The sequence below is a fragment of the Phyllostomus discolor genome, chromosome 3 (assembly GCF_004126475.2).
Source record: "Phyllostomus discolor isolate MPI-MPIP mPhyDis1 chromosome 3, mPhyDis1.pri.v3, whole genome shotgun sequence".
NCBI lineage: Eukaryota > Metazoa > Chordata > Mammalia > Chiroptera > Phyllostomidae > Phyllostomus > Phyllostomus discolor.
The window spans coordinates 56,291,278-56,304,524 of NC_040905.2; the positions used below are offsets into that span (position 1 = coordinate 56,291,278).

General features: G+C 34.0%; 1 protein-coding gene across 2 annotated transcripts in view; it reads right to left on the minus strand.

Annotated features, from left to right (window-relative positions):
* The window catches only part of MEF2C (myocyte enhancer factor 2C), a 163,206-nt gene extending 150,019 nt beyond the window's left edge, over positions 1-13,187 (minus strand). For both annotated transcript variants that reach the window (XM_036020509.1, XM_036020508.1), the window contains exon 1: positions 13,010-13,187. The gene's annotated coding sequence lies outside the window, so the exon portion shown is untranslated. The remainder of the gene's footprint in view (positions 1-13,009) is intronic.
* Between the last annotated feature and the right edge of the window lie 60 nt (positions 13,188-13,247).

Below are 13,247 nucleotides of genomic sequence, written 5' to 3' on the forward strand. Positions count from 1 at the left end.
AAAAATGCCATCACAGCCTGTGCTGTTCTTTGATCTGTGTGTGGAACAGTACTAAGGGTACCAATTGTAGTGGAAAGATCAGAGCTCTAAACGCATTCTAGAGTACTCTGCTGAATAAATCAAAGGTGTCAAATGTTTACAATTGCCGTGTTCTTAAAGCTATAAGCTGCTACCAATTGTACACAGTAGTCATATGTAGCTTTTAAAGTTTAAATTAATTAAAATTAAGCAAAATTTAAAATTCAGTTTCTCAGTTACACGAGTCACATTTCAAGCACTCAGTAGCCATGGGCGGCTAGTGGCTACCTTATTTGACTGCAATGTTGACAGTTTTTCTATCTTTGTGTAAAGTTCCATTGGAGTGTGCTGCTATAGAGTTTTAAATGAATAACCTGCTTTATGACACCAGCCAGACACATCGGTATTTGCGTTTCTTGGCACCAGTGTGAAAAGTTTTAAAGTCAGAATTTCAGTATTTTCTTGCTGAAAGAGATACTAGGGAACACTGCACAAGCACCTGATTTTTTACAAGGAAGGTGAGTGTGGCCCAGAGCAATTAAGAGCTATGCCCCTAAATAAGGCTGTAAATTTGGAAATATGAAAAAGTCACCTGACAGTGTCTGGTATGTTTTGTGCTAGACTAGGGCACCTTGCCTGTGGTTCTCTAGGCAAATGAACTCTACAGTTGACCTGGCCTAAGATTTTAGATAGAAATACTCATTTACAAGAGATAATACTTCTTACCATTCATTCTTCTAAGAAGAAATTCCATTTGGAAAACCATTGTCTGTCAAGCTAAAAGTGTCTATTATGGGTGGTGTCATAGATTGCCTTTTTAACGAGACCAGTTGGGATAACATCATGCTTACTTACACTTAAAAAATTCTGAGGAAATGGAATTACTCTTTTAAAGTAAGTGCCAGAAGGCACTGTTAAGATCAGGGAACAAAGGTGATGCATAAGGTGAGAATTATTAGCAAAGCATAATCTTCAAATTCTATGAAGATATTATTAGATACATTGATTATATCAATGACTGATATTACTAGGATGAAATTTGACCAGAAGTGTTAATAACATGAACAAAGCTTAATTATATATTATACTATCTGAGACATATAAGGCAATAAAATGCATCATAAAGATTTAGAGACAAAACATTAACTTTCTAACTTCAATGTTTTGCTTGTTTGAGTGATTGATTTTTGCAATGATTATCCCCTATATTTCTTGTTATTCGGGGGTGAAATTTTTGTTATTAATTCTGGTCGTTTAAGGCAATGAGGTTTTATGTTAACCTTTGGTGAAGGACCTTTAAGTATTGGAATAGGAGAACTCATGAACAATAAATAATTTTAAAATAGCAGCAGTAAAATGGATTTTAAAGCTTGATTTCCCCTAAGCTGAAGCATATTTGAATTAGTGTCTTTATTTCTCTTATTAATTTATAATTGCATGTGGTTCAAAGTAGAAAGGCTTCTTCCCATTCCCCCTGAAATCTAACAACCTAAGAGAAAATCTTTTAATTCTTCAAGTGCTTTCAGATATGCTACACTAAGGCCTCAATCTCTCCATGGCTGACTACTGAAAAGGTTGGTTTGCGCAGGAAGCAGTATGTGGCCCAAAACTCTATGATTGTGCATAAGTTACTGATCCTTCCTTTGCCTCAGTTTCCTCAACTACATAAAATTTGGAACATAAAGTACTGCCCTCAAACCTTTGTTATGAGGATTAAACCAGTTACTCAGTGTAGGCACAGGGCTGGGAAATTGGTTAACTGCAGTAAAACTTAGCCATTCTTATCCTCCTGCAAAGAAATTCTACTTCTATATCATTAAGTCCCATATTCACCCATACTGGAGCTGTCACAACAGAAAAGTTGAAGAAGTGAATTGTTAGAGGGTTGGGAATTGATTCAGGATGAGAACTGTTCCTGAGTGTCACCTTTAAGAGATAGGGATCTCTTCAATCCTAAAATTCCCTGATTTAATGGGTAGAGACTGTCTCATTTCCCTTTCACAGGCATGGTACCTCCTGAATACTTTCAGGCTAGTTCTCTCTCCCTCTCTCTCTCTCTCTCTCTTTCTTATTTATTCTTGAGGGATGCCCCCTTGTACTCGTTAGCTGCTGGTCATTGCAAAGGCCTTGGAAACTCCAGGCTCATCCTCTTTTCACCCTGGTTGACCTTTGGAATGCTGTTGTGAGCCAAGAAGACATTGATATCTTCAGTCTCCTGCTAACTTGAATTCTTTAGGGCAGAGCCTGCTCAGATTATCTCCTGATGTCATTCCAAATGTCTGATGGCCATCTATGGCAACAGTGCTGGGCAGTGGCTGTTGGGAAGGGGCAGTCCATGGAATGATTGCTTAACAGAGCATTCTGTGCAAGAGGAACCTAGAAGTAGTTTTCTATTGGACACATAATCAACATCACAGCTAGGCCTAGGGACTGTTTGCTGCTTTTTGAAAAACAGAAGTCATAGACATTTTTCATTTTTGGTTTTAGTAAAGTCTCACTTGGAATATGTATGATTCCTATATCTGGTAATCATGCTAACTCTCCCCATTAAGAATACCAAATTAAGACAAAAAGAGTCTAGGGAGAAGATAATAAAGCCACCACACTGCAAAATGTACCTTGTTTTCTCTCTATCTGTAGGTTATTTTTCAAATGATGGTATTTAACTTAGCTGAGAACTTAATAATTTTTAAATATTTTATTTGTAATGTAAAATGTTAAAACAGTAGAATATAACATTTTAATTTTTCAAGAAGGCAACATCATGCATAGATTTATATGATCCCAACACATAATTATACCCACATTCTAATTTACTATGAATAGAGAGAATTAATTTTTATTATTTGAAATGAAGGCTCTAAATTATTTTGGAATATGGAGAAAATTAAAAGTAGCATGTAATAAGACTCTTAGATTTAAGTCAGTGATTAAACTATTTTTTTTAGCCAGTGTATACAGTTCACTGAGTCAAAAATCCAAAGCAAAGAAGTCTAATACCCTGTAGATGATTTTTAAAACTAAATTTGCAGTTACATATTTCTATATTAATAATATTCATATCTGTAATGCAGTGATACTTGTAGTATATGTGAAAACCTAATACTATCATATTAAACTGTGGGTTGAAAGAAATAGGTTCAAAGTACTTAACATTTAATGGCCACTCACTTGTCAGTGTTGTATTAACTGCTTTAATTAATTTAATTGCATTTATTAACTGCCTTATAAACTTTATTTCTTCTTATTGAAACAACAACCTTTCAGACAGGCACTATTATTCTCCTCAGTTTTCTGGTTTTAAAAGCTAAACCTCAGACAGGTGATACTACCTGCCCTGGATTACATTGCTCACAAGTGTGAGACGAAGGAAACGGCAGCAGGTGTGTGTCCAGCAGATGCCCTCAGCTGTGATGCTGCACTGCTTCCTGGTACTCACAGTCTGGGCTCACTTACAGGGATGATGTAAGCTGGATGTGATACAATCGATATTTCAGAAATACCTGTTTGAACATGTTATCTTCTTCAAGGTAGGAACTTTAGGAAGTTATTTGCTTGATATTTGTGTAAGCCACATCTCTTTTGAATTTGCCATGCAGTCTTAAGACCAGTCTTATGGTTGGCAAATCTTCATCATTAAAGATGAATTTGTTGGTGAAACTAAATCCAGATCAAATGTAGTGAGCAAGTGCTTGATAACAGCTACAACATCCATATAAAACAGCAGATTATTGGATATCTGGTTTATACATTGACTAATTGCAGATACAAAAAAGGCATTTCAAGGGCATCTCTGATAAGAATGTGTAGCCTCTAAGGAGACAGTTTGTCGAGTAACACTTTTAAAAGGTCTGATAGTTTTCTAAAACATCCGTTTCACTAATTAAAAGTTGTACATCATGCATGAATATTGTGGGAAATACCTTTTCAAAGAATGTACAACAGGCACAGCAGGGTAAATCAGAGACCCTGGTTTAGAATCCAAACTCAGACACAATAACAATTTGACCTTAATTTCCTAAATGTCCTCACTGTAGAATGAGTTAAGTGGCAGTTGCTACCCAGGATAGTCATTTTAGTGAGAGGAGGACAAGAAGTTGTACTTGCATAGCCACTTAGTGCCGGGCATCTAGAAAACACTCAATAAATGTTAGCTATTGTTGTACTATTGCATGTTTAAGGACTATCCCGTATTTCTGAAAAATATCTCAGTGTCTCAGTTACCTAACAACAGTTTAGATGGTTTCCTTTCCATCAGTTTACATGATTCAAAGTAATTTTTGTTTTGTAAAAGAGCATTTTATATTTGACATAAACACAAAATGTATTTTATATATATTATGCCAAGAAGTCTTACATCTTAGGATTGCCAATTTACATTATCCTTGTCAGTGTAATATCCTTGCCCATATAATATTATTTTTAAAGAAACCTTTTTGTATTCATATTTGATTCTTGTCAGACTTATGAAGAAAATTTTATAATCATTTGCCCAGAATAAAGCTAAAAGATTTTATTTTTTAGTTATATCAGACATCTTCTAAATTGCTTATTGATTATATAATCTCACACTTAAATTTAAGGAAACTTAGCATAATATAGAATTAGTGGCTTCCTATTAAATCTGAGTTTTTAATTCCTTCTAAATTGATATTATCTGTGTGGTACAGGCAAAATTGTAAGGTTACTGAAGCTTGTTTATATGTCACCAGCTTCCCTGTTCTCACCTTCAGCTTGTCCTCTTTTTTCTCTGGCACAGTGCACTCACCCAGCAGCAATCTTTAAAGTCAATAACAAGTCTTCATTGAATGTCTCTACCTCCTCACCACCTTTCATGGATGTGACCTACAAGGTCCTTTCATTCCCCATCAGCTTCTTTGTAGTTCAGAATTCTCCCGGACTATGTCCTATCAGAGGGCCAGTCACTCCAACAGCTTGCTTCGTGACGCATTGTAACATTACTTCTTTAAATGAACTTCTCTTCAAAAGTTTTCTGAAAAAGTTCAAATCCAAAGGAGTGTCCATGGCTATACAAATTCCACAAATTCCCTGCTGTGTTGGTCAGGAGATGCCTTGGGAAGGAGTCTTTTGGCATGTCTCTGGTCCCTTACTAACTGCAGTCACTCCATTGGCCAGCACATAGGTAAGCCCTGGGTTCAAGTCCATGGGAAGCCTGCCTCTTACTTGAAAAAGAAATTTTACTGTTTTTGAAGAGTCTGGGATTGGAAGATGAGCTCTCTATCAGCAAAATATCATGATGCTCCTTGAAAATATGTCTCCTTATATTTTGTAAAATGTCATACACTTTAGTACCTGTGTTGTAGTTTCTTTTTATTTCCTCTTTGCATAAGAGGCACATGTGTTGCTGCATGTTCCTTGTGCCACAGCTACTATGTGTTGTCACTTGGTCTCATCCTGTGTGCATACCGCTCTGTTCTCCCCACCCCCAAAGCCACCACAGGTATAATTGTGATTACTTCTCCAGTAACATCTTGAAGGGGATATAAACACCCTATGAGGACAATATGTGTTGCTTCCCGGATGAAGGAAAGAGTTTGGAAAAGCTGGGTAGAAGTTCAAGGTTGGAGGGCAAAATGCTTTCTTCCCTTTATCTCCTCTGTTAAATTGCTGATAAAACATCTCCCTGTGTGCAAAGATGGGCACATAAACATGTCCCAAGTTTGTATAGCATTAAACCTGTAACTACAGATTATCCACATCAAATGGAATGCACTTTATATTAGAATTATCTCTGTGAAGAGAATCGGAAATGGAGAAACATGGTTCTAAGTAACAGATTTTGAATATTACTTAAGGAGGGGTAAGAAATATTCTATAAATTTCTTGTTCCCTCTCACCCTCTTTAGTAATAGTTAAATACCTAATTAATAGATTTACTCCCATATTTTCCATTTTCTTGATTTTTCTTCTTTTATTCCCTTCCTTCCCTCATCTTTTCTGCTCTATCGTTAGTTGTAAATTTCTTATATTCAGTTATACATCCAGTATACTAAGTTACACACACTTACACACAAACAACTGCTTATCAACAATTAATCAGAATCTTTTTCACTGCTTTGGAAATTACATTTTCTGTTTCAGACCATACAATATTGTTAATAATATTTTTCTGTTTATCAGAATCACTTCAAAATAAAACACTTGCTAACAAAGGAGCTTATTTCTAAACAATTGATATATGCTATAGGCAATAGAGTTTTTGAGTTTCTGTGATTATTTTTGTTATTAATCATTATAATTACTCTTTGATTACAATGATGATGAACACACAGCAAATAAGACGTGTGTGTTGTTTATCTATTATTTGAAAAGGATTTATGTTTATCCATCTACACATTCTTACCTCAAATTTATGTAGCTATAAGATTCTATTTAGTGCAGCCAATGGCCACAAAATAACTCCCACACAGGAGAATAAAGCCTGTGGTTTCCCTTACATTATTGCTAGTCTGTAACCTCTTGAACTGTCTAGGTCAGTGATCGAGTATTCTAAAACTTGCATGTGTATGTATACTGACTTTCATAACTACTGTCTATACTGTTTTTTCAATGACATTCCTAAAGAGTCATTTTAAACCACTTTTCATATTGCAAGCTGTATTATTCAGTGCCTGAAACTCAAGTAGTACTTGGGAGTAATTTTTGGCTTATAACTAGTATTGGGTGAACCTTATTATTTATCCATCCACATAAAAATAATTTCAACAAATGAACTATTTAAGTGCTAGTTTTCTTGTTATTGTAGGGGAGAATTGACCCTCTTAAAGGTAAAAAGACTCTTGGAAGGGTAGCACAGCCTAGTGCAGAGGAAAGTTTATCAGAATTCCTAAAGTTTATCCAGATTCCTGGGCCCCACCTCAGGACCACTGACCCATAGTCTCAGGAACCTGCAGTGTAACTAGTTTCCAGGGTGTTTCTAGATACATTTTGCTTGCAAGCCATTGTCTTAGGGTAAGAGTAAGCATAAGACTTGCAAAGGCCTTCACATTTAGTAAACTTGATTTTGTGAACACTTTTAAACATATGAAGAATGAGAGTTCAAAATGATATAACTCTTACCATTGTCTGAATTAGTTCATATTGTAAATGAGCAAAGAGACATGCCACATATATGCTGCCCCCATAATTAGAAAACTGATTAACCAATATGAAGACATGATTCTCTTAAATTGCTGAACAATTCTTCATCTTTACTTATCTGAGGGATAGCTCTGTTCTTGGGTGGACTATGTTCCTTGGATACTGGTATCTCAGGAAAACCTGTAAAGTGGGCTTCAGATCCATGTACCTCTATAGTTGATGACCCACAGACCTGTTCATGCTTCAGCGACTGCCAGCTGCTTGTGAGCCTAGATTCTTTCCAACCAGGACTAGCACTGCTCATGATCTTCTGAGAAATGTAACTTTCCACTAAAGAGACATTCAGTCAATGCAAATGTTTGTTATGGCCTCAGTAATTACCTCAGTCTGCCAATCAATTATAAAGGGTCTTCACAACATGGCCATTCTAGGCAACATGGTGAGCCATATTCCAAGCCTTTTTAGAAATTATTTTTTATCATATTTTTTCCATTACCATTTATCCCTGCCCCTGCAATCACCACACTGTTATCCATGTCCATGAGTCCTTTTTTCCTTTTTGCTTAAACCCGCCACCCCCTAGCCTCTCCCTTAGCTGTCATCTTGCTCTCTATCCATGAGTCTGTCTCTATTTTGCTTGTTAGTTCAGTTTGTTCATTACATTCCATATACAAGTGAAGTCATATGGCATTTGTCTTTGTCTGACTGGTTTATTTTCCCCTTTTTAAATGGCTGAGTAGTATTCCATTGTGTAAATGTTCCATAGTAGTTTTATACACTAAGCCCGAAACACTAATTCAAAAGAATACAAGTACCTCTATATTCATTACAGCGTTATTTACAATCCCCAGCCTTTTAACTTCCCTCCATACTCAGCTGTTGCCATTAACCTCTCTTGGATCCAGATATTTTTAACATTTCAGATTAGGGGTTCTCTGATGCTCCTATTCCTTATCACAACGTTATTTTTCCTTTACACAAGCACATTCTGCACTGGCTTACTACAGCAGTGAGTGTGGTAAATTTTTTGTTGTTGTTAAAAATTTTTCTCCTATATTGTAAAACTAAAAACACTAAATGACCATTAAATCCTTTGCATTAACTTAGCCCTACAGAGCTATGTGTGTTAACATATTTTCGAAGGTGAGACCTTCCATGTTTTGTTACTAGGGTACCCAAGTGGGAAAAATATGGCCAGCTGGTTGGTAGTGTATTACAGAGTGATTTTGTTTTGCCCACTGATTTCACAGGCTAAATACTGTTGTTAGTGTTAATTATTTGGAATGCCAACATGGTGGGCTACTTATAGCAAGAGAGAAGGGGCCAGGCATATCATTGTAGAGAAAGCCACCTATATGTTCTAGTGTTCTTACACCTCTTGTTGGATAACTAAAACTTCCTTTCCAAAATTTATACATAGCCCAGCAGATTCTCATCCATTCAATAGCCTCTCAGCAGTTACATGACTTGTTTTCAATCACAAAATTACTCCAATTCACTGCTTTGTAGCAGTGAAACAGACCACGACTCGGAGTGGGCTATTTCTGCTTTGGGGCTCTTTGGACATCACTCTTCGACTATGAAGAGAAAACATTTATGTTCTTTCAAAGGCCAACAAGGGACAGCTTATTCACTTTCACTAACATCCCTTTGAGATGCTGGGAGATAGTGGAATTTTTTTGAAAATCTTATGATTTTGCATATTTTGTTATGACACCGCTGTCTTTCACAATTGTTAGAAATGGATAGTATTTACCCATTATTTTGCTTGCAATTGATTTGCATACTGTTATTGCATATTGTTAAATAGTTTGCTGATGAAAAACTAATGCTGATTTGTACTAAATGTAGTGGAATAAGCAAATACATTTGTAAATTTAAATATATAATTTAGTGGCTAAATTGTATTATACAACTGTTAGAGATTATTTTAGACCAATCTTTTGCAGAGAAACCATGTCTACAATTTTCTTCCATATCCTATTTTAATGTTTTAAGCTGCCCTCCTCTTTTAAAAATTAATTTATATGTCTGGGTTTTAAAGCAAGTACTACTGCAAAGCCCAGGGTTAAGATAAATTCTTTTAAATTCAGAACAAAGAGGTCCAGAAAAGACTTAAGTATTTAGTTTGAATATATTTTCATGACCTTGACTGAATCAGTATGTTGCATATCATTATCAACAAATTCACTTATAGAATTATACAATATTTATTAATATAATTATCAGTTATTTGAATAAATATAAGATACTTATATTAATACAGGATTACTCTGTCATAGAATTTCTGAACTGTTAGGAAACACTGATGAGGCCTTTGTGGTCCAGAGAGGCTTGGTAGTCACATACACAATCTAGTTAGTTGTTGAGCCAGTTATGTGAATTGTTTAATGTATTCTATACTTGAGTCCTATACATATGCTTATGCTTTGGTATATTTGGTATTTTTAATTATCCCCTAATATTTAAAAAATTTCAATCACAACTTTTGATTCCTGCATTTGTCTTCTAGACATATGCATGGGCACTGAGTTTTTAAAAATTTCTGCTGTTTTACATACACCATCAATATTTTCAGCTTGAAAATCAATCTAAATGGTAAAGAGAATAGAAAAATAATATAGTATAAATATTTTAACATGTTTATGCTTTTTAACATACGTTTTAAAATGCTCTGATAAAATTGTACATTTCTGTAAGAAAGTATTAAGTTTGATGACTGAAAACAGTTCTCCAAAAAAATGTAACTCACTTTAATTTTCCATGTTCTCTTTTTTTACTAATAGTTTTGTGGTCCATATCTTTAAAGACTAATAGAAAGAAAAATCACTGCATATGACATTGGGAGACAGACCCAAGTCTGCATCTACATCCTCACACTGGTGACTTTGTGCTTCTGTTTCATTTTCTTTAAAAGGAGCAGTTCAAACTTCAAAGATGCCTTCCCACAAGTCAAAGGTTTCATGAGCAGCAAAGAAGATTTGACTGAAAGAAATGTGTGGGTATCACCACTTGGCTGCCCAGGATTTTTTATGCACATAAACTTGTTACATACATCTGAATTGCTTGTAAGGAAATTACATCTTTTAAAGATGAGATATGGACACCAAGAGAAGTGGGATAAGTAAGAAAAGGAAGGGGAAGTAAGTTAATGACAAAGGAGGAATGGTAAGTGGTTGAAATGAGTCCTCTTTCACTTCTTTGTGTCTACAGTCTAGTTATTCCTATTTGAAAACTTACTGGCACCAGGTACTATGAACAGGGATGAGTAATATGTAATTTTAATCTTTACTGGGTTACATTTGGCTCGAGGACAGTTGACAGTTGTCAGTCAGGTGTCTGGTCAATGAGGAGATACATATAAAGCTGCCAAAATATTTTTGTTTCTTTAAATACTTACAAGTAAATCATTTTAGCTGGAAACTTCATTGTCTTGAAATTAAATAGATCGATACTCAGAATATAATTTATTGAAGTTAGTCACCAAAGAATCAAGATTGTTTTTATGAATATACAAAGTAAGCAAAATGTTTTTCAAATGTTTTTATAAATCAGAGGAATAATTATTTTTCTCTATTATAAATAAGCTGGCCTTAAGATATGAAACTGTATTGCAAATAATGCTTAAAATGCATATGTTTTCAAATTAGCCTTTTGGGGCACATATGAGTTATTGCAACTTTAAGCCACAATTTCTCCCCAGGACTTATTAAAATAAATAATTTCTATATTTTGAGGGAGTTGGCATTGGTATTTTTGTGACATGAAAGTTGAAGTTTTATCAGAAAAAGACAAACATGTAGTTGCATGGCAAACTATGAATTAAAACTTCTTTCAATAATTAAAAGAAAAAGCCCTGGAATTTTAAGTCAAGCCCACAATTCAAGATGTGGTTAAAATAGTAAATTGTAGTTATTTAGAAAATTTTTGCCTAAACCTAACATTGTTACTAGTAGGTTCAGTCACACTTTAATAATACACAAATGTCATAGAAATCATTTGGAAGAAGTTTTTTATTGCTTCTATTTGATGTGAATTACAAATAGTATAATCATTGTAACAAATAGTAATGTACATAAAAACATAAAAATGTAATCCTGAAGTTGCTTAAGAGTGCATGTTCAGTTGAGTTGTATTTAGTTATCTCTAAAAGCAAGTGCTCTGATTCTTTAGGGATATAGTATTTAGCTGACCAGATAAATAAAAATAAATCATCAAGTGGGTGGAATACACATTCACTCTTTAAAGGACTAATGAAGTTCTCTAAAAAGTTTAGCAGCTATGGTTAGTCAAGTGTCAGAGTCAGTATAATGAAGAAAAATTGTACACAAAGTAGTACTTTGAAACCACAACATATTCCTGTTTAAAAATAAAATATGCTTTAATTTTCTGAACCATATTCTACCTATAATAATTTATAATGAACATTAGGTTTGGGTTTTAATTTTTAATATATGGGTCCATTAAATGTAGACAAGTTTATGTTTTTAAAATATTAGATTTTTTTGATTAGTTGGATCATTTCTGATAATTTTTAAACCACAAATATTTCATAATTTTAATTAGCAATTGTTATTCTAAAAGAGTATGATACTTATAAACTTGTGCTATATCTGTGTCATTATTGATTTGTAATTTGTTTTAGATATAGTGATCATTTAAAAAAATCAGATCTTATAATTTTCCTAGTATACAACTACGTTAAATATGTGGATTGAAAATTATCTATGGGATCATCAGAATAAAATAATTGTCTCATAGTGTTAGTAATTTATATTGGTGGGCCTTTCTCTTCTTAAGCACCAGTTCTACCCCCAACAGCTCAGAAAATTGATTTTATGCATAATAATTTATAGCATTCTTGATCAATGTATGCTGTGTGTCTTTTACATTCATTAGCTCATATTGCTTATGAATATGGAGTTTGGTTATTAAAATGGTTTCATATGTTTACTATGTATAGTTCCTAGCTTTGAGCTCCTTACTTGCTTAAATAAATGTTTTCAATTTGCTATAATACAACAATTTGTAGAGAAATGTTTGAAGCATGGTTAAAAGAATGAGTTATTGAAATAAAATAACTTCTAAAAAATATGTCCTAACATGTGTTCTCATTTTTCCATGTTTTGCATTAATTAAAATCCTATTCTGAAAATAAAAAATATTTTTGCCTAAACTTTTGAATTCACAAAATAAAAATACCAACTATATAAATTTACTAATTTTGGAAATCAGTGACGTAAAAACATGTTTTAGAACTGTCTTGGTTATTTATTTCAAAGAATTTTCTCTAAAGAAACTTTTTCTAAAGTAATGAGAAGTGTTGCCACTTTTAATTATAAAATATTCTGTGCAATACATGTTTTTAAATAGTGTATTAAAAATAAAATTAATTTAATATTCTCCCTACTCATATTCCTGTCACATGCACACATAAAAAAATACCAATGCATGAAATGCTTAAAAGGAACATGTGCCATTTCACATTTTTACTTGGAGATTTACTTTAAAAATAACATTTTATTCACAATAGATGATGGCAGAGTTAGGAAAAAAAGAAATGAAATAATATTTATGTATTTACTTAAATTGTCTAACATCATATGTATGATTAATTCATCTTTCACATATTGAAGATAGTAATGAAAGAGACCAACATTAAAAATATAAAGTATTTCCTTTAAAGGAACTTTTTTTAAAAAGTTAAAAAAACTGTCAAAAAGTAACTGCTCCACTTTCTATACTAGGCAAACCTATTGCTGAGTTAGTTGGCTCTGATTTCAGTGGTCTCATCAGCTATCTGAATGTAGGTACCTCCACAATGCCTCTTCTAGGACAACAAAATCAACTTTTAGAAACTAAAAAATATATTTTGGCAATTGAAACTCACCAGTGCCTTTCTGCTTCTCCAGGAAGTTGTACCCGTCAGCACCTGCTGAGGGCTTTGTTGTCCAAACTCTGACAGGTAAAAAAATTCCTGTAGAATAAAGCCAGACCAGCTGGCTTTGAAGAGAAATCCCCCAGTTTGGGCTGCGTTTGCCTCCTCTCCTTTTCTATGAAGACCCAGGCTTTCCCCCCTTGATCGTCAAGCCGTAAGATGCGTGATCCCTGTGCACAAGTGTCTGGCA